Genomic DNA, 21048 nt, shown 5'->3' on the forward strand with positions numbered 1-21048 from the left:
AAAAATATCAGTGACATCCAGGGTACTTTTTCCGTAGATGTCGTCCGCTGAGGACAGTGACATTAGCTGCGCTACATCTCCTGTGTAACGTGTGCACATCCCAAAAATATCAGTGACATCCAGTGTACTTTTTCCGTAGATGTCGTCCGCTGAGGACAGTGACATTAGCTGCGCTACATCTCCTGTGTAACGTGTGCACATCCAAAAAATATCAGTGACATCCAGTGTACTTTTTCCATACACGGTGTCCGCTGCAGACAGTGACATTACCTTGGGTAAGTCTCCTGTGTGACGTTTCCACATCCCAAATAAATTTTTTAATTTTTTTGCGCATACATTTACAAATCCTACGCTACTGTACGTGTGACACACTTTCAAGCATATATAACATTTAATATGAAGAAGGCGAGCAGTAAAGGACGGGGAAGTGGCCGTGCTGCTGATGGTGCACACAGAGGCCGTGGCCCTGGGCGCGTTGAAACTGTACCTGCTGCCAGAGCACAAGAAAAACAATCATCCACGATACCTAGCTTCATGTCCCAGTTTGCAGGGCGGTGCAGGACAGCGCTCTCAAAGTCAGACCAGTGCGACCAGGTGGTCGGTTGGATTGCAGCAGATAATGCTTCCAGTCGGTTAAGCACCACCCTGTCTTTGACCAAGTCCAGTCTCAGTAGCCAGTAGTCTGGTCAACACAATCCTCACCCTGATCCTCCTACCTCCCACCATGGAGAGTCTTGCCAAACAAGTGATCCCACACTCGGATATTCCGAGGAAGCTCTTTTCATTGCCATTCCTTCATTTGGGCCTCTTGACAAGCCCGCTTGAAGAGGGACATGAGATCTTGTGCCCTGATTCCCAAACTCTTGAGCATCCACAGTCACAAGAAGATGACGGTGGGGAATGGCAATTAGTGTTTCACGAGGTGGATGATGATCATGAGAAACAGTTGCCAATAAGTCAACTGCAATTAGTGTCTCAAGAGGTTAATGATGAGGATGAGACACAGTTGTCAATCACTGAGGTTGTTGTTAGGTCATCAAGTCAGGAGGATGAGCAGAGTGAGGAAGTGAAAGAGGAGGTGGTGGACGATGAAGTCACTGACCCAACCTGGGAAGGTGGCAAGCCAAGCGAGGACAGCAGTACAGAGGGGGAGGGATCCGCAGCACCACAACAGGCTGGAAGAGGCAGTGGGGTGGAAAAAGGGAGAAGGCAGGCTACACCAAACAGGCCCGCAACTGCTCCCTTGAGCATACCCTTGTGGAAATCTCTCTTGCCAAGGGGTAGGTGTTCCACAGACTGGTGCTTTTTTGAAGAAAGTGCGGACGATAAAAGAATTGTAATTTGCAACCTGTGCCATGCAAAATGAGCAGGGGCATGAACACTAGCAACCTCACCACCACCAGCATGATCCCCCCACATGGCATCAAAGTACCATAATAGGTGGGCCGAAAGCCTTTGTCCACAATCTGTGTCTGCGGATCACGCCACTGCCTCCTCTTCCCCTGTGTTATGTGCTGCCAATCCCCTGTCGAAGGCACAGGCCCGGATGCCTCTCGCCTTGCACCTGGACCTTCGCAAGCACCATCAGTGACCACATCCACTTCTGTGTCCCAGCGCAGCGTACAAATGTCCTTACCCCAGGCATTTAAACGCAAGCGCAAATACCCAGCCACCCACCCACAGGCCATAGCACAAAATGTGCAACTTTCCAAATTACTGGCCCTGGAAATGATGCCATTTAGGCTTGTGGACACTGAGGCCTTCCGCAGCCTGATGTCGGCAGAAATGCCTCGTTACGCAGTCCCCAGCCGCCACTATTTTTCAAGGTGTGCAGTGCCCGCCTTACACCAGCATGTGTCCCGTAACATCACCCGTGCCCTGACAAACGCAGTTACTGGGAAGGTCCACTTAACCACTGACACATGGACAAGTGCTTTCGGCCAGGGACGCTATATTTCCCTGACGGCACACTGTGGAGGCCGGGAGCAAATCGTACCCTGGGATGGCACAGGTGCTACCGACGTCAAGGATTGCGGGCCCTACTTCAATCAGGTTTCCGCCACCACCTACGATAATGGATCCAACCCCCACTTCTCCTCCTCCCCCTTCTCCTTCACTTCCACCTCAGAATTATCCTCTTACAGCACCAGTCAGACATCAGTCAGTAGCTGGAAGCAGTGTAGCACTGCAGTGGGGAAGCGGCAACAGGCCGAGCTTAAGCTGATCTGCTTAGGTGACAAACAGCACACCTCTGCAGAGCTGTGGCAGCCCATAAGAGACCAGACTGAGCTGTGGCTCTCGCCACTCAACCTAGTACGAGGCATGGTTGTGTCTGATAATGGCCGTAACTTGGTGGTGGCTTTGGAGCTCGGCAAGCTCAGACACACACCATGCCTAGCCCACATGTTCAACTTAGTGGTTCAGCGGTTTCTCAAAACCTACCCCAATTTGCCTTAGCTACTGGTGAAGGTGCGCCGCGTGTGTGCCCATTTCCGCAAGTCATCGACAGCTTCAGCCGGTCTGTCAATGCTGCAGCAGCGCTTACAATTGCCAGCTCACCGACTGTTGTGCGACATGAGCACGCGCTGGAACTCGATGTTCCACATGTTGGCCAGGCTTTGTGAGCAGCAGAGGGCAGTAGTGGAATAGCAGCTGCAACATGGTTGTCACCTTTCCAGTCAGCTTCTGCTCTTCACAAGCGACGAGTGGGCATGGATGTCTGACCTCTGTGAGGTTTTAAGAAACTTTGAGGAATCAATATAGATGGTGAGCGGCGATAACGCTATTATCAGCGTCACCATCCTGCTTCTGTGTCTACTCAAATGCTCGCTACTCACAATTAAGGACGACACTTTGCATGTGGAAGAGGTGGAAATGGGGGAAGACATTACACAGGGTGATAGCCAGACCACCCTCAGTTCGTTTTCTCAGCTCAAATTGGATGATGATGATGAGGAGGAGGAACAGGAGACGGTTGCCTCCGCTACAGAGGGTAGTACCCATGGAAGTTTATTTCCATCTGTTCAGCGTGGATGGGCAGAAGAGGAGGAAGAGGATGAGGAGATTAAGAGTCATTCTCCTGATGACGACAGCGAAGTCTTGCCTGTTGGGGCTCTAGCACACATGGCTGACTTTATGTTAGGCTGCCATTCCCGTCCCAGGCGTTTTACACATTTTGGACCACACCGATTACTGGTTGTTCACCCTTCTCGACCCCCGCTACAAAGAGAACTTCTTATCTCTCATTCCTCTGGTGGAGAGGATGATAAAAATGGTGCAATACCAGGAGGTCCTTGTGGAAAAATTGCTCCAAGAATTTCCAGCTGACTACGCTGGCGGCAGAGTACGTAGTTCCTTGGGCAACCGAGGAGGGGAGACGAGGGGAACACATAGCCGTTCCAACAGAGGCAGGGCAACACTCTCCAAAGCCTGGGACAGTTTCATAACTCCCCGCCAGCACCCTCACCCTGATGCGCGGCCTAGTGTCACAAGGAGGGAAACATTTTGGAAGATGGTGGAGTATGTAGCAGACCGTGTTAGCATCCTCAATGATCCCTCTGTGCCTTACAACTACTTGGTGTCCAAGCTGGACACGTGGCACGAACTGGCACTCTATGCCTTGGAGGTGCTGGCCTGCCCTGCCGCCAGCGTTTTGTCTGAGCAGGTATTTACTGCTGCTGGGGGCATAATAACTGAGAAGCACATCCACCTGTCAACTGAAAATGCTGACAGGTTAACTCTTATCAAAATGAACAAGGCCTGGATTGCCCCTGACTTCTCTACTCCACCAGAGGAAAGTGGCTGAACATAAAGGCACTTTAAATGTGTTTTTTATAATGTACTGAATACTCTGCATTCCCATGCGCCCCTTCCACCACAAAAAAGGTATATGGTTTACTCTTCCTTTTCTCGTCCTCCTCCTCCTCCTTTTCCATCATATCAACATGCTTATTAGTCTGCCCTCGCTCTTAATGTTGTAGAGGGTCAGCTCACCTGCAGGCCTTCGCATATAATGTTTTAGAGGGTCAGCTCAACAGCAGGCCCTCATCTACAATCTTAGAGGGCCAGCTCACCTGCAGGCCCTCACACGTAATGATTTAGAGGGTCAGCTTACCAGCAGGCCCTCACCTACAATCTTTTAGAGGGTTAGCTCACCTGCAGGCCCTTGCATATAATGTTTAGAGAGTCAGCTCACCAGCAGGCCCTAACCTACAAACTTTTAGAGGGTCAGCTCACCTGCAGACCCTCGCATATAATGTTTTAGAGGGTCAGCTCACCAGCAGGCCCTTGCATATAATGTTTTAGAGGGTCAGCTCACCAGCAGGCCCTCACCTACAATCTTTTTGAGGGTCAGCTCACCTGCAGGCCCTTGCATATAATGTTTTAGAGGGTCAGCTCACCTGCAGGCCCTTGCGTGTAATGTTTTAGAGGGTCAGCTCACCTGCAGACCCTTGCATATAATGTTTTAGAGGGTCAGATCACCAGCAGGCCCTCACCTACAATCTTTTAGAGGGTAAGCTCACCTGCAGGACCTCATAATGTTTTTGAGGGTTAGCTCACTAGCAGGCCCTCAACCATAATGTTTTACAGGGTCAGCTCACCAGCAGGCCCTCACCTACAATCTTTTAGAGAATCAGCTCACCAGCAGGCCCTTGCATGTAATGTTTTTGAGGGTCAGCTCACCTGCAGGTCCTCAACCATTTTGTTTCACAGGGTCAGCTCACCAGCAGGCCCTCACATACAATCTTTTAGAGGGTCAGCTCACCAGCAGGCCCTTGCATATAAAGTTTTTGAGGGTTAGCTCCCCAGCAGGCCCTCAACCATAATGTTTTACAGGGTCAGCTCAGCGGCAGGCCCTTACCTACAAACTTTTAGAGGGTCAGCTCACCAGCAGGCCCTGGCATATAATGTTTTTGAGGGCTAGCTCACCAGCGCGGCCCTCAATCATAATGTTTTACAGGGTCAGCTCACCAGCAGGCCCTCGCCCATAATTCTGTCAATGATTAGCTAAGCAACAGGCACTCTCCCATAATTTTTTCAATGGTCAGCTCAGCAGCAGGCACTCGCCCATAATTTTTTCGATGCTCAGATCAGCAGCAGGCACTCGCCCCTAATGTTTTAGAGAGTCAGCTCTGCAGAAGACCCTCACCCCTAATGTTTTAGATGGTCAGTTCAGCAGCAGGCCCTTACCCGTAATGTTTTAGAGGGTGTGTATGATGCCCTCTTTTATGTGTAATAAAGGGTGTATTGGAGTGCCGGTTCCTCGTAAGTTTTGCCAGACCTTTTCACTTAGTGCATAGGCTTTATGAGTGTAGAAGTGTCACGGCCACGGTTATGGTCGTGACTCCTTGGGAGCCGCATACAGTTGCCCGCGGTTGTGGTTGTTGTGTCAACCGCAGCTGAGGCATAATGTAGTTGGCCTCAGTGCGGTTGCCGCGGACAACAGCTATGTGTGCGGTTCCCGGGGAGTTGTGTGCGTGTGTGGATGCACTTTGTTTGTATGTCTGGTGTGCACTTGTTGTTGATTGGTGCGCACGTACATCTTCCTTTCACTGTGGCTGCCTGTGGCAGCGTCTGGTATGTTGTACATGTGGTGGCAGTGTCCTGGCCTTCGGGCTGTCTTTCTGGACGGCCGCCACCCATGTCGTTGCCAGCGGCAACAGACACAGTGTGATCTGTTGGACACTTCCCCTGTCTGTGACTTTCCCTTCTGTGGTGCTGGAAGGGTTAACTCCCTTCCCAGTGTGTGAGTGATGTCACTGGGTGTGTCTGACTGTGGGTGTGGCGTCTTGGCCTATAAAGCCTGAGTGTTTTGCATGGTTCAGGAGGTTGCTTCAGCCCTGCTAGCTGGAGCAGCCTCCTGTGTATTTGACCTGCCTGTGAGAGCCACCCCTGTGGTCATAAAAATATTTGTTCTTGTTGATGTCTTTATGCGTGTGTGGTTGTATGTTGTTCTGTTGGGACCTTCTTATGTTTGGTGCAGCTCACGGTTCTGGTTTCCTGTCTGCTCAGGGATCCAGTCAGCAAGGCTGTGGCAGGTTGGTGGAACTGGGTGTTCGCCTGCCATTCCCGTGAGGCTGTTCATGCCCCCCTTTTCCCAACAGCTTGGCCATTGAGACTCCTGCTCCTCCGTGCCAAGGAGGAGTAGGTCGTCTTACCCAGCTCCTAGCTCAGGGATCTGCGGAGGGTAAGATAGGGCTCCGAGGTTCCTGCGCATGGGTCCTCCTACCTTAAAGGTCGGCCTATGCAGGTTAGGAGTTAGGGTCAGGGTAGGGATGCGTGAGGAGGTGACCTGCTCCCTATCCTGTTTTCATGGCCGAGTATCCACTACACCACCTGGCATCGCACGGCTGAGGGTTTCCCCCATCCTCAGCCGTGACAAGAAGTCCCACTACCTGAACTATTGTACCACAATCTGAATGAGGCCCTCCTTTATGTGATATACAGGTTGTATCGGAGTGCCTCTTGCTTTTTTGGCAGCACTTGCACTTTATATACAAGTAAATATACAGGAAAGAATGTTTCCTAACAATTTTTCCTCTAAAATTGATTTTTATCTTCGGTTTGGTGCGTATTATTGTCAGTCTGTAAAAGTGGCGTACTACTCGAACAACATCGTTCCCAGCAGCGACCTGGGAGTCCAAGATGCATCCAGACATCCTCCTCATACTGTTCCCGAACCATTCGGTGGTGTTTCCATCAATTTCTGACCTTTTCCTATGAACCAGACACCCTCCCCTCTTCAGAGCAGGGGGTGCCTGGTTTAATGCTTGGGTTCTCCCATTGACTTCCATTGTGCTGGGTGCTCGGTAGAGCACCCGAGCATCCCGAGGTGTTCGACCCGAGCACCTGAACACCCAAGCACTTTGGTGCTCGATCAACACTAGTCAGAAGGTTAGATAGCTATAGAAGGCTATCCCTACCCAATGCTTTATACTGCATCTCTGCTTATTCACACAGTACAAGCCTGGAACTCACTCCCCATAAAGTCTTACACCACTCACCCGCTCCCCTGCTATTGGATTCCAGTGCCCTGGACCTGCCTGAATTCTGCCAGAACTGCCTCTTGCTCCCTCCAGCTCTTAAAGGGCCATCTTGCACACCCTAATCTTTCCCAGTTAATGGCTAATTACCTACGAATGTGCCTGGGGGAAGGTGCCTAAATAATAGTTTCTAGTCTTCTAGTGTCCTGCAAAGGTATGCTTTTTATGCTTGTCTGCCTGTGTAATAACTCCTGCCTATTTAACGAATTTGACCTTACACTGCCTCACCTGACCTCTGCCTGATCTCTGTACTGACCTTCTGCTGTCTGCCCTGACCTCGGACTATTCATCGGATTGCTAGTACTCTTCCTGCTCTGATCCCGGCATGTCCTAGACTACAGTTTAGCCTGATTCTTTGGTGCTCTGTACCATTATCTCTTGACCCCTGTGGGTCAAAAGTCACTTGAACAAAGACTACCAAAATTAGCAGCCTGGTGGTTCCCCTGCAGCAAAAAACGGATCCCTGTATAGGGTTTAAAGGGGGAATACTAGTGGGCCACCTTGATAACGCTCTTGGGAGTAGCCCCAAGTCAAATCTGTTGTAGTGCTACAGGGGATCCAGTGGATCCACACTTCTTATATAACACAAAGTCAGTACTTGAAGAGCTGAATTCCATCAGTAAAAGGACTGGGAGTTTATAAAATAAAAACAACTAAACCAAACACAAGAGCATTCATCTCCCTGTATGATCTGATCTGTGCTCCCGCAGCTTTCTAATGCATCAATAGTAGCAATTGAAGGCTTTGCTAATGTCCAGTATTTTGCATTCGGCTTTCGTCGCCAGATGTCTGCGCATTTGATTTGGACTCCTAGCTGATTTCATGCAAAATCCACAGTAGGAGTGAGCTTCAGGGTAAAATCTAATGAATTCATCTGGCGGAAAAGCTCCTTCTAATACACATAGATCTTTCTAACTATGGCAGGAAAAGGGGATTTTTTGGAAGCTTGGCTCCTTCCTGCGTCTTCTGATTTTAAAACTCTAATGCACAATCTTCAAGCAGAGCATATGTTACTGGCGATGATGTAGCATATTTGCAGTGCTGTGGGAGAGCAAGGGCCCATGCCAACCTTCTAGAGGAAGAGTAGATAGATAGTCAAGATAATCAATTAATTAATTAGATTCACAATCTTACCTAAATATTTAAAAAAATTGGCAGAATCAGAATTTCGTTTGGGTAAAAAATTTTGAGAGAGAGATTTATTTGTTTCAGTCCGGACTAATTGGACCAAAACAAATTTTAGGAAATTTGTTCATCTCTAGTAGATAGCGAATGCACCATTGTCAGCTCTATGGGCAGATGATTAGTAGTCTCAAGCAGGGGTAAAGCATTATGGTAAAAATCCTTTCATCTAGACTCTTGTTTAGCTTGACTGACCACTCATGCTTCTTCAATGGTGGGTGGAAGGATGACCGGTTTCTGGAGACCTCTAAAACTCTTCTTCTTGGTGGATAGACAATACCAGCACTGTTGGGGAACATACTTTCAATATAAAACCATTCCCATGCTGGGATGGATGAGGGTGAAGAACGAAGACCCCTCAATCAATTTACACTCTTTAGTTGGCTTGATCACTATGACTTACATATACACCCTGTTATGGTACCGCAACGTAAACCAGGACACATGGGGCATCAGACAGGTTTAGACATGATGGGAATGGACTTGCCCAAAATCCCAGTATGGTTCACGCATGCTTATGTCCAATATAAAGCAAGACTTGAGTCTAGTACTTTACTAGACCAGATAGACAAGGAGAAATTAGGAGACCTACTTCAAGGAGAAGGAAGAAACTAGCCACGACCCTTCCTAAAATGAGACTGACAGTAAAGATGAGCGAATCACTCAAAGTACGATTTGGGTTTGTTTTTGCTGAATCAGTTGATTAGATTCAGGTCTGGAGCAATTGTGACCGAATCGAAAGTGCTCCAACTGGCCTGAAAACTTGTTCATGACACTTCGTATTAACATTTTTTATTTTTGTAAATTGAAATTTTTCAGGATAGCATATATGCATTACAATGCAGTGATCAAAGGTAATATGTTCATGACACTTTGAGGTCTCCTAGGACTCATATTTTTTTCTCTCTTGTCTCTTACGTTCAGTTTTTTCTTTTACTATTTCCTCTTTCTCCCACCAAAAATTTGGATTTGGATGCACCTCAAATTTTTAAAAAATTCAGGTCATGTCCAATTTATTTAGAAGTGATTTGTTCATCTCTAGTATACAGTAAACTTTACTTTAGCGACCAATGCCAGGAAGCTGCTGCCAAGGCAAGTGAGATCATGGGATGTCTCTAAGGATTCAAAGATGCTCATGACAAGGACGTTCTTTTTCTTCTATATAGATCACTGCATACAGTACCGGGCACCTGTCTAAAGAAGGCTGAATTAGAACAGGTGCAGAAAGGGGCGACCAAGATAATTTAAGGAATGGGTGGATTGCAAAAAATAAGATTTCTATAATTTCCTAAACCTGGCGTTATTCAGCTTAAAAAAAATATCCCAAAAAAAGAAAAAAAAATGGATTTTACAACCACAGGGTATGCTTTGATCTATAACTGCTCCTCAGCACAATTAACTTCGCCTCCCCATAATAAATAGTATACAGCCCCCCTGATATACGTACTGTACATGAGGCATTGGTATACCTTACATTTTGATAAAAAAGCATAAGCCTGCTCAACACGTCAAGGTTGCCTCCTCGAGTGGAACCTAGTCTAATTTGGCCGCGTTGGTGACTTCCGACTCTGCAGCACTGCACCAGCAGAGGGCAGCACCCATTAGTCAAACAGCACCCTTGCTGCTAGACAAAGCCATCCTGGTACTGGGTCCCACCAACCTGCCAGCAGAACACCACCGGAACAATGGCAACCACGCAGAACCATGTGAACAGATGTCAAAAGCTTGGTATACTATATTATTTACGCTGAAGCTATATGAATTGTGCCGAGAAGCAACAAAAGATCAATGCATAGCATGGGGATGTGCGACATGTTGCAGCACTGCATGGCGGCTGTTGTTGCTGCAGTTCTGTGTCTGTGGGTTGGTGCTACCCAATGCCATGGGAGCTTAGTCTGACAGCGGCGGTTCTGTTTGACTGCTGGGTCGCACATCCTGTGTAGTACCCCAGAGTGGCACTACCATTCCTACACCCTGCTACTGTATCTAATGGTTATCAAATAATGTCATCTGTGCATTTAATTCAGGTCCTCCTACACTGTGCATTCATAATATTGCTATGAAACTGTTATCTTCATGTACAGTGCCTGGTTCACCAGTAGGTGGCAGTGTACCTGTCAGAGACAGATCTTTAGATAGAATGGAACTTACCATTCTATTCTTCCCCCTTTTGGGCAGAAGTGGTCTAGTCCTGTTTCGTAACACGTTAAGGGTTGCAGGAATCTATGTTCACTTTAGATTCGATAGTGGAGCTGAGAAGACATGAGAGATGCAGCAGCAAGGGGAAGGGCCCCCTCTTGCAGCAGGAGTCTCTCCAGGGAAGCAGCTCATAGAGCACCATGACTCCTTACAGATTAATAGACAGTATTGAGAGGGGGTCAACAGCTAATGGCAGCCCACTCCAAAGGTGCCAGAACAGTTAGCAAGTCCAGTAATCAGACTGAAGCCGAGGTTAGCACAGCAGAGAAAGATAAAGCAGAATATTCAAATTTGCCTGCCAGTTTACCCCAAAGTCTGCTGGAAGCAAGAGAAAAGATCAAGTATTGTCTGGCTGAAAGTTTATTTAAGTAAAGCTGTTGAGTCTAGATTCCACTTATTCTCCACCTCCTACAACTCTCCCCTTTATTGCTTTAGAGCCTAACCCTGGGGAGCGACGGTATCCAGGTAGGAGCACCGTGACACAACACCAAAATTAACAAGGCCACATCACTACTCGGCATTCCTAAAAACCTGGGACACGATCGACCTTGGGGGGCTGCACGTTGCACCTGCTGGCGTGGTACTGTGGTGGTGGTGGTCGCCATGTGACGCTGCACAAATTTAGAGTAGGTACCCCCTCAGAGAGACAACCTTGGCGTGGTGAGTGGGCCTATGCATTTTTATCAAAACCTATACTAATGCCTGTAGATTAGGGCTTGGTATACTGTTATTTTCACCGAGAAGCGATATGAATTGTTCAGAGAAGCAATGATAGATCAATGCATAGAATAGGAATGTGCAATCCAAGCTTTTTTCTCTTTTTTTTTTGAATTTCAGCTTAAGGGAGATTTTAATATGTATTGAACAGTACAGAGTTCTTACTAATGATTTGTTTACACCTAAACCTGGAACCATGACGAGAGCCCATCCTCTACATTTAAGTGGGATTCTTTCCTGTAAGAGCAGTGAGACTATAGAACTATGGTTGAGGGATCCGGGCTTTCGTAAAGTATATAACATCACAATTTGTGTATCAGATTCTGGAGAGGGGACATTGACACAGAGATTTAATCAGATTTGAAGTTAGAAGGAACTTTTCCTCTAACATCGATCAACTCATAGAGTTTTTTTTTCCCTTTTTTGGTTCAACACGACAGAATCATAGGTTTGACTAGATGGACCTTTGTTGGTTTATCCTTATCAATTACTTAACCTCAAATATCACCATTCTCCTAATATTCCCATCTCATTGAGAAGACCATGGCCTTTGTGTCATCTCTCCAAAGTCAACATTCATCCACTCTCTCCACCTCTACCCAACTGAAAACTCACCCTTCATTACCTTCATTTCATCACTTTGTTCACACATTGAAGAACGAACATTCATTTCAGTTTAAGCTTCCACAATGACTTTTCTTCCCCGTACGGCACCGGAAGGACTTTTTCATCTAGGATCCATCTTGACGTGGACTCTGGAGGGAAATCAAACATCCTCATAGACATAAAGAATTTGCTCATTCAACGGCGGCGGCTAAAAGGAGGTGTAAGGAATTGGTGTCATGTTAAATATTCACGGCAGGAAGGCAGCCAGGTACTGGAAGTGACATGATGAATTTCCCCTTCTCCTGCTGTTTCTATCTCATTAAATAAAGTGATTAAAGAGTTATCAAATTTTAATACTTCAAATTGACTGCAGCAGGCAACTTTCAGTGTACGGCAAATCATCCTTGAAGTTACACCAGCTTTAATTTTATTGAAATGCTGGCATCGACTTTCCAGCAGAGAGAGGAAATATTGAGAAAACATTTCTTAATTACTCCAAATCTATCAAGCGTCTTGTTTTTTATTTATTTTTTGGTTGTATTTTATGTGGCGGGGCGAAAAAACATAATTGCAAAATATATTCCTCATGGCCTGTCAGTGATCCGCGTCCTGTCGTGTGTCCCTGTTACGGAGGATACAGAGGTTGATGTGAAGATCTGCATGTCTTCTGCGTGACTGTCATGTTCTAGTGAGGATCCAACTGACCCCTAGAACATCTCACCACGAAGAATACACCAAAGCCGGCATACACAGAGAAATAACAGTGAGTTGCAACTGGATCTGCAGGTAAGGAACCAGTGGCAAGAAATACCACTGGACCAAGTGCACCGCTTTTACTTGGGGCCAAACCCAGAGAGCAAAAACCCAGTGAGCCCCGATCTTCACAGAGCCTCAGATGATAGGGATGAACTTAGCCGAAGCTCACTGGCTGCACCTCCAGTATGGTCCCAGTGCACTTGGCCACTTACCTGCAGAGACTGCTGGAGAAGGCAACGACTGGAACCCAGGCACACGTACATGAATCCGAACACCGCACAGGACACAGTACAGAATACACACTAAAGCCAGCACACAAAAAGACCTTGATGTCTTACAAGGTGGCCACACAGACTGGGCAGAAGGAAACCCAGGTAAGGTGCAAAGCTCCAGCACCCAACAAGGGCTGGAGAATAACTAACTCCCTGGCAAACAGCAACAGGATTAAATAGCACCTATTGACCACACCAAGACTAAGACCTTAACCCCACAATAACCAGACAGGGAAGGGAGCAAGCATTCAAGGAGCAGTGCACACACAGGCTATCAGAACTACACATTGCAACCAGCATACACTGCATTAACCACAGCCAGTATGCCTGAGCACAAAAATGAGCAACATGGAACCCGTGTCACAGTGAACCACACTGAGACCGTGACAGTGACAATGTATAGACTCCATAGTTACCACATTCACTCTCTATCTGGCTCTGGATTTTTGCTTTATCACCCTCCTCCCCCTCCCCACTGTGTGTGCAACGGGAGCTTACGAATCAAGGAGGAAATGTTGCACTCTCCTTGGTACTGAAACCTGGAAAAAGGGCAATTTCTATAACTGAGTGTGTATATTTTTGTGGATTTGGGGGGTACTATCTCTCCTTGGGGACAGAGCGCTGTAAGAACTTGAGTGCAACAAGTTGTAGAATAACATGATGAAAGAGGCTGTAACAGTGGCTGCTGTGCACTGCTGTTCCCTGCTTACCGCCGCGGTCCTGGGTGCCGTGTTCAGCGGTGATCTGCTGCCCGTGCTTCCCTATTCACCACTGCAGTCCTGGGCTCTGTCCTTGCAGGTACTGTTGTTCTGAGATCTGCTCCATAGTTTCCTCTCAGCCCTGGCCACAGCATGCTTGCTGCTTCTTCCCTGCAGTACTTCCTTAAGGGCCAGTGCACGTCACTTCCTGTGCCTTATGGGTTAGATCTTGTGACCTCGCTGACCAATCCTAGCCCTCCTGCATGTATATAAGTGACTCAGCCCCCTTCCCAGATGCCTGAGTGTCAAGGTCCTACTGTCCTGCAAAGGTTGCTGATTTCTCTGCTTGTGTTCCTCTGTAGCTGACCCGTGCTTGTGTTTCTGGACTCTGCTATCTGTTTGATACCTGCCTGCTTGACTTGACTCTCCTCTTGCCGATCCGGATTGCCTGAATTGTACCTGTGCCGCCTGCCCTGACCTATTGCTTGTTTGAGGTTGCCTCTGCCTAATCCTTCGGTCCTGCACTGTGCTCATGGTTACGACTCGGCCTGCTGACTACGTCTGTACCTCTGGTACCTTGTTCAGGACCAGCTGCCTTGTGTGCCAATCCTCCTCAGGACGTAGCGACCTGGTGTTCCCCTCGGGAAAGTCTGTCCCCACCATCAGGGGTACTGTGAAGATTGAGGGGTTCACTTAGACAATGCAATTAGAGGAGGTAGAACACGTGACACATGCACAGGACCCTCTTGGATATAGGTAAGGATGCAGGTTCAAAACTGTATAATTCACATTTTGCTCTCCAAATCCTCACAGTTGAACACCAGGCCATTTAGTTCCCTTCCTGACCACAGATATTTTCTAAGGACATGCATCTTTGAAAACCATAACTTAATTTCTTTTTTTTTAAATATTGTCATAGTTTTTCGGTGATACATGCGGCTTATTTTATGCCATTTTTATTTTTACTATTTTTTATGTTTGGAACTGGGGAAAATGTAAAAAAAAAAAAAAAGCTGTAAAATGGTCTAGTTTTTTTTCACATTTTTTCAATTTTTTTGCAAATAAAACACTTTCTTTAAAGCAGTTATCCAAGACTGAACTTTTTTAGCAGACCTCTTAACAGTGGTTGGGCCCACGGTGGGGTTTAAACTTTCCTGGTCCCCACCGCTGGATTCCAGCTGTATCACTCCACGGCCACCTCAGCAGGTCTTGGGACTCTGGGAATCAACCTCCTGTTTACAGGCATCATGTGACCACTGCAGCCAATCACTGGCCACAGGGACCTGTCACCCACACGGTATGTCATTGGGTCGTGAATCCAGCAGTGGGAACCAAGTAAGTATCCAGAGTGGCTAATTCATGCAACTTCAAGACTGTATGTATATTGGAAACCTTCTTTTGAAAATAAGTTAGAACTAACTAAGGTGGGTTGATGGGTCCCACTGGCTCCTGGAAAAACTCTTTAAGACCTAGAAGTCGATAGTTATGGAGTAATGGTGAAATAGGGGAGTCTTGACTGAAGATATGCTAGTAGGCTCAAAGACCCTTCTGTCATATAATATGACACATGGTAGGTGGGAACTTTGTTACAAATTTTGCAATGGGGGCCATGAGCTGCCTCTGGGTTCAATAATTAGGAGGATTAAGCTTTATGAATGGGTGTGCAGTCGTTGTGTGACTACCAGTAGATTGGCTACTGTCTTAGGACTCTTGCACACGAACGTTGTGCATCCGTTCCGTGCATTGCGGACAGCAATTTGCGGTCCCCAATGCACGGGCAGCGTCTGTGCGGCGGCAGGGACGGATCGAGACCCATTCACCTTGAATGGGTTCGTGATCAGTCCACACCGCAAAAAAATAGAACAAGTTCTATTTTTTTGCGGTGTGGAGGCACTGGCAGAAACACCACGGAAGCACTCCGTTGTGCTTCCGTGGGGTTCTGATCCATGCGTCTGTTCCGCATCTCCGTAATCGTGGACCCATTTAAGTGAATGGGTCCGCATCCATGATGCAGAGTGCACACGGGCCGGTTCCCGTGTATTGCAGACCCGCCGTATGCAGCCCGCAATACGGACACGGGCACACAACGTTCGTGTGCAAGAGGCCCTAAGGAAGGGATGGCCAACCTGTGGCTCTGCAGCTGTTGTAAAACTAAAACTCTCACCATGCCCTGCTGTAGGCAGTCTGGGCAGGCTGGGAGTTGTAGTTTTGCAACAGCTGGAGAGCCTCAGGTTGGCCATCCCTGCCCTAGGGAGATCTAATATGGCCATATTGTAGATATAACGTAGAAAGAGTTACATTTTCAATGACTGGATAGAAGACAACTCAAGGACTATATATTTCGGAGAGGGGGATGGCATATGATGATAACCTCCATCAGACCTTGTGTCTTACTATACAGGTTCCTATGATTCAAATACATTTTCTGCAGTAGGATCTTATTATCCACTGCCCTATACCATCAAATACATCAGATATTCAGTGGCCCAATGGTGAGGTTTTACATCAAGACCCTTGCTCTCCTGACACTATCCAACAAGCAAGATGATGGAATTATTTCACTGGGTCCGTGACCTCCTGATTGTTATTGGTATTGACGTGGCGGTTCTCGTCTCTCGTAGAATATTGGCAAGTCTTTCCGTTCTAAAGTCTGCTGAATATATCACTGAAATGTGGTCTCCAGGCTCGCTCGGTTTATGCAGTGGCCCAATCTCATTATCCGGGATGTCACTCTGCAAAGAGCAAAACCTTTCTTCGGCTCATGTGGATCCTATCAAGAAGTGACAAAAATACCTTTGAGCCTGATGAGGAATAATAGGTTACAGATGCATTTGACAACATAAGCCTCAGAGCTAATACTGCAATCTCCATGTTGACTTTTAATGTCAGGGACTTTGCTTGTATGATAGGTGAGGATTGTGTTATTAGTATTGGTGGTAATTACTTAGGTGTTTTAGACATTTTTATTTGTGGAAGTACTGTGATGAGGTTGCGCGGGCAATGTTTTTGATATAAGAATATATTGGCGAAAGTCTAATTTTATTATCAGTGTGAGGGTTTAGCCATATATCATCAATTGCATTTTCCATTTTAGTGCACCATTTTTTCTTTGTAAATGTTTGCTTTATATAGCCAATTACATCCACACATTTGGCTCCCCTGTGTAGGATGTTTCTGTGGTACATGTGGTCCACTGCCGGCATCCTACATTGTATGCATTTTTGCTGGGCATTGCTGTTAGCAACAGATCACATGTGCAGGATTTGCTCCCCCGATTATATATGGGGTTTTCAGCATCTTTCTGCCTTTTATGACCACGTTATTCTGTTTGTACATGCATTCCGGGAGGTGTGGCAACTCCAGGTTTGAATGTGCCTTCATTTTGATTTAATGGTAACATTCAGGTGCAACTGTGTGGCCTGCATCACATGAGCCGGTGATAGGTGGGACTCACAGCCTCCTCCCTCCTCCCATTGTATGTGTGATTTCACGCTGGAGGTAACTGGGAGTTGCTGGCTGTGTGTCAGACTCTATGCCCCTATCCGTAATTTCTCATATGGCATAGATGGGCTAGCGTTAGGTGCTGTGCCACTTTGAGAGACCTTGACGGGGTGTGCGGGCTCCGGTATGTTCTTGATATAAGAATATATTGGCGAAAGTCTCATTTTAATATCAGTGTGAGGGTTTAGCCATATATTGTCAATTGCATTTTTCCTTGTAGTGCACCATTTTTTCTTTGTAAATGTTTGAAGTATTGTGATGTGCATAATTTTGGGTTACTTTCATCTTCTTAGGACACCCTTTTTCTATATTCCTCATAAGGGCACATGTAGAGTAACATAGCTAGAGTGTAGAACCTCTCGGAGAAGTGATTTTTGCTCTGGAGGACTCATGTTGTCCGTTTGTGGCACAGATAACTCCAGTGTGCCCATGTAAAGCTTGAAGGCTATGGACACCGTTGTGTGATAAGAAAGCATATTTTCAGTTGGTTTTTATAAAAAAAAAAATATTTGCACCATTTGTCTTCTGCAGCCTCCATATATTTTCATCCATTGCATGCTGCCAAGTCCCGCTCATCGCTCAATGTGATGTCCGTCAAGCTCTCTGACATCTCACTGTTGCTCTTCTCGCTGCTCTTCTGGATGCAAATAAAACTTGGTATCTTTACAGCCAAATAACATAAACTTCAATCAAAAGGATGTCTGCTTAATGAGCTTCCAGGAGAGCAGAGAGACGGTTGATAGACTGAGATGACTAAGAGCTCGTCTGCCAGATTTCAAACTGAATGGGACTGAGCAGCTTGCAGTGTATGAGAATACATGCAGGCTACAGAAGACAAGCAAATAAAATCATTTATAACAAAAAATGTGCATATATGCTTTGTAAGCCCCAAAGGTTTCCTCGGCATCACTGCTGTGTGTGCTAAGTGATTGTTTCATCATTGATAGCAGCTGATTGTTGGGGTTCAAGTAACACAACCCATAGGAGAGGTGTTGCCCAAAGTGAACAATTCCTTTAAAGGACATAAAACTGAACAAATGACCATGTTCCTATCTCTTTGGCTTTTGAGAACCTTCAATAAACACCATTCCTGCTATAATAAGAATTCACAATAGTCAGTAGGACAAGCCATTGGCTACTAAAGGCATTTATTTCAACGACCTGGCATGTACATGAAAAATATTTCATTGGGCACCATGTAATTCCTTGTTTTTCCTGTGGGGGCACTGCCTGGAAATTGAACACTTCTCAACTTTTACACATTACACTGGTTCTCTGTAGCCTGTGATCGGCTTATATTCAGGGGAGGCCCTTCCAACCATATTGACATCAACAAAACATTATTGGCCGTTTGGGAACCTCTACATGGTGCTTATAGACAGTGCTCAGGAAACCCTAATTTGGAGAACTTTATTCCCCTCTCCAGAAAGCAAAAATAATTGATAACAAATCTGAAAAAAACAGGAGCTCATCCATTATATAAAGTCTGTATCTACAGGTACTTAGAGACCCTGCCACCTACCTGCTGTTTATATTTATCAGATCAGATCTCCATCAGGGCTGCCTCTGCTACTCTGCTGCTGCCTGAGCCAATGGCGACAAGGGGTGTATCTCAGACTACCACAGACTCCCTGTAGGCACTGTAGCTAAACTGTAATCACAGATGACAACTCTGTCCTAATAAAGCTAAACTATAAATCAGCCAAGGAGCAAGAATTGAGGAAAATATATAGCAGGTAACCATCCAGGTTAGTACTGACTTTTTGATGTCCTGACTGAACAGTTGCTTTCTTAAAGGGGTTATCCCGGGATTAATGTAAAAAAGATATCGCATATCGCATAGCACATAACAATCTCTTTCTATCAAAGCTAGAACCGGCCCTGTACCTCACATGGATCCAGAGATCTTTCCTTTCATTGCTATAGTTGTGCTGCTAGAAGCTCAGGGGGCGTCTCCTTTTTGCTGCAGCTCTCTCCTTATCACAGCTCAGGGGGCGTCTCCTTTTTGCTGCAGCTCTCTCCTTATCACAGCTTAGGGGGTGTGTCCTTTTGGCATCAGCTGTCTCCCTATCACAGCTCAGGGGGTGTGTCCTTTTGGCGTCAGCTGTCTCCCTATCATAGCTCAGGGGGTGTGTCCGTTCTGATGCAGCTCACTTCCTATAAGGCAAGAGCTACACGGCGACACAGGTTGCACGACACCTGACGTGGCCAGGATCGCTGAGCAGAGGTAATCCCATAGAAATGAATGGGATCACTGTGGCAGTCTCAAGAAATCCAGCCGTGTTGGATTTCTTGGGACTGCCGCGGCGATCACATTCATTTCTATGGGATCACTGCTACTCAGCGATCCTGGCCGCGACAGGTGACGCGTGACCAGTGTCGCCGTGTAGCCCTTACCTAACTGTCACAGTTTCTATCAGAACATATGAGTGATAGCAGTTTACATATGGAACTGACCATGTGTGACCACCTCAGCAAGGGAGACAGAGTAAAAGAACAAATAGCAGGTGACGCTGTACAGATGCCTCTTATTGAAAAACTCAGTGGCTACACTGACTTTTTAATTACATGCAATTATAAAATTATTCAGATCCATGTGCTGGCTTAAAAAATGCTGAATATTTTTCATAGGACAACCCGTTTAATCAACAATACAAAACTTATCAAACTTTCTCTGCTCAATTTTGTGAGGTTTAGAAACACACTGGAATGGCATGGCAAATCTTCTTGACAGGAGTTAGAAAATCACGAGGGAATTTGACGTGGCTACAATTGAATTCAAGGGGAGAATTAAATAGTTGACTTATAATGACCCATTAATGTAAACAAATCTGCTCCATAGAGACTGTCATCCCCAATATCCACATTATCATATGTCACTCGGCAAACAATGGACGTGTCTGCCTGCGGGAGTGATGGGCAGACAATTAATGCCGGTGTGTAGGAAATGAATAGTCGTTAAATATGGATGTTTGTGTCTATTTTCTGAGCAGGAACCTCAGTCCTCACCCTGTGCAGACAGATGCCCCTTCGGGGGGTGATTCTTGGGCATGTGCAGGCAGGGGCACAGAAGGTTAACATCCCCGACCTGTGAGGAGCTCCTTTGTTTTTGTCTACAGTTTAATTACTAGCTATTTTCTGCAGAGAGCTGAGGGATCACAGGGGAGATCTGGAAAATAGGAGCATGGTGGAAACAGAGCACTGTCAATTACACGCGGAATAAATCGAGGATGTATTCGATTGTTTTGAAACGTTGCATTTCCAAAGAAATATTATAGTAGGCTCTGATTTTCTGGTAGAAGAAGCTTGGACTGGTTAATACATTTAGACGCTGGTCATAGGGGTCCTTTTGCCCTCGATCAATTTGTAGCACTCAAGGAACCTGTAGAGAAGAAAAAGCATAACCAGGAGGACATGGACATCAGGGGAACACCATACATCCTCTGTTTAATAGCCTTGGACATCTCAGAGCAATATTAGCTTCTGAGATAGCTGAGTGACCATGAACCAGCAGTACATCTCTCTTAGGGGATGTTATAGGGGTTATAAATAAACCTCTTGAAAAACACTTCAAGAAGACCTCACTTCCATCCATCCCTTGCCACTACTGTTCCGGCACTGCTCCGATCCATGCTGCTCTCCACTTCTTGGCCCGGTTTGACACACAGGAATGCTGGGAAAGGTGTGCTCAGCTCTGATGTGTCAGGCCTGGACAGTAGAGTGCAATGTGGACCAGAGCTGAGCCCAGGTGGTCACATCAGGGAACAGTGAGATGAAAAATGATTCTTTGTTATGTTTAACAGTTTTTGTCCCATTTAAAAAAAAGTTCCTAAAAACAACTCTTTAAAATGTCTATAAAACAGTAGAGGAGGTGACTACATTAATTTCCTCCCATCTACATATTCCTCGACAACTTAATTTTCACAGCAGGCCAACTTCAAGGATTTGCATGGAAATAGAATAAAAGACGATTGCCATTTTCCTGAAACAATAACGCTATTGTCCATAGGCTTTGTCTGATGTGTAGCTCAGCCTCACGCAAATGAATGGGCAGAAGTCAAATTCCAACTACAG

The sequence above is a fragment of the Bufo gargarizans genome, chromosome 10 (genome assembly GCF_014858855.1).
Source record: "Bufo gargarizans isolate SCDJY-AF-19 chromosome 10, ASM1485885v1, whole genome shotgun sequence".
In the NCBI taxonomy this organism is placed as follows: domain Eukaryota; kingdom Metazoa; phylum Chordata; class Amphibia; order Anura; family Bufonidae; genus Bufo; species Bufo gargarizans.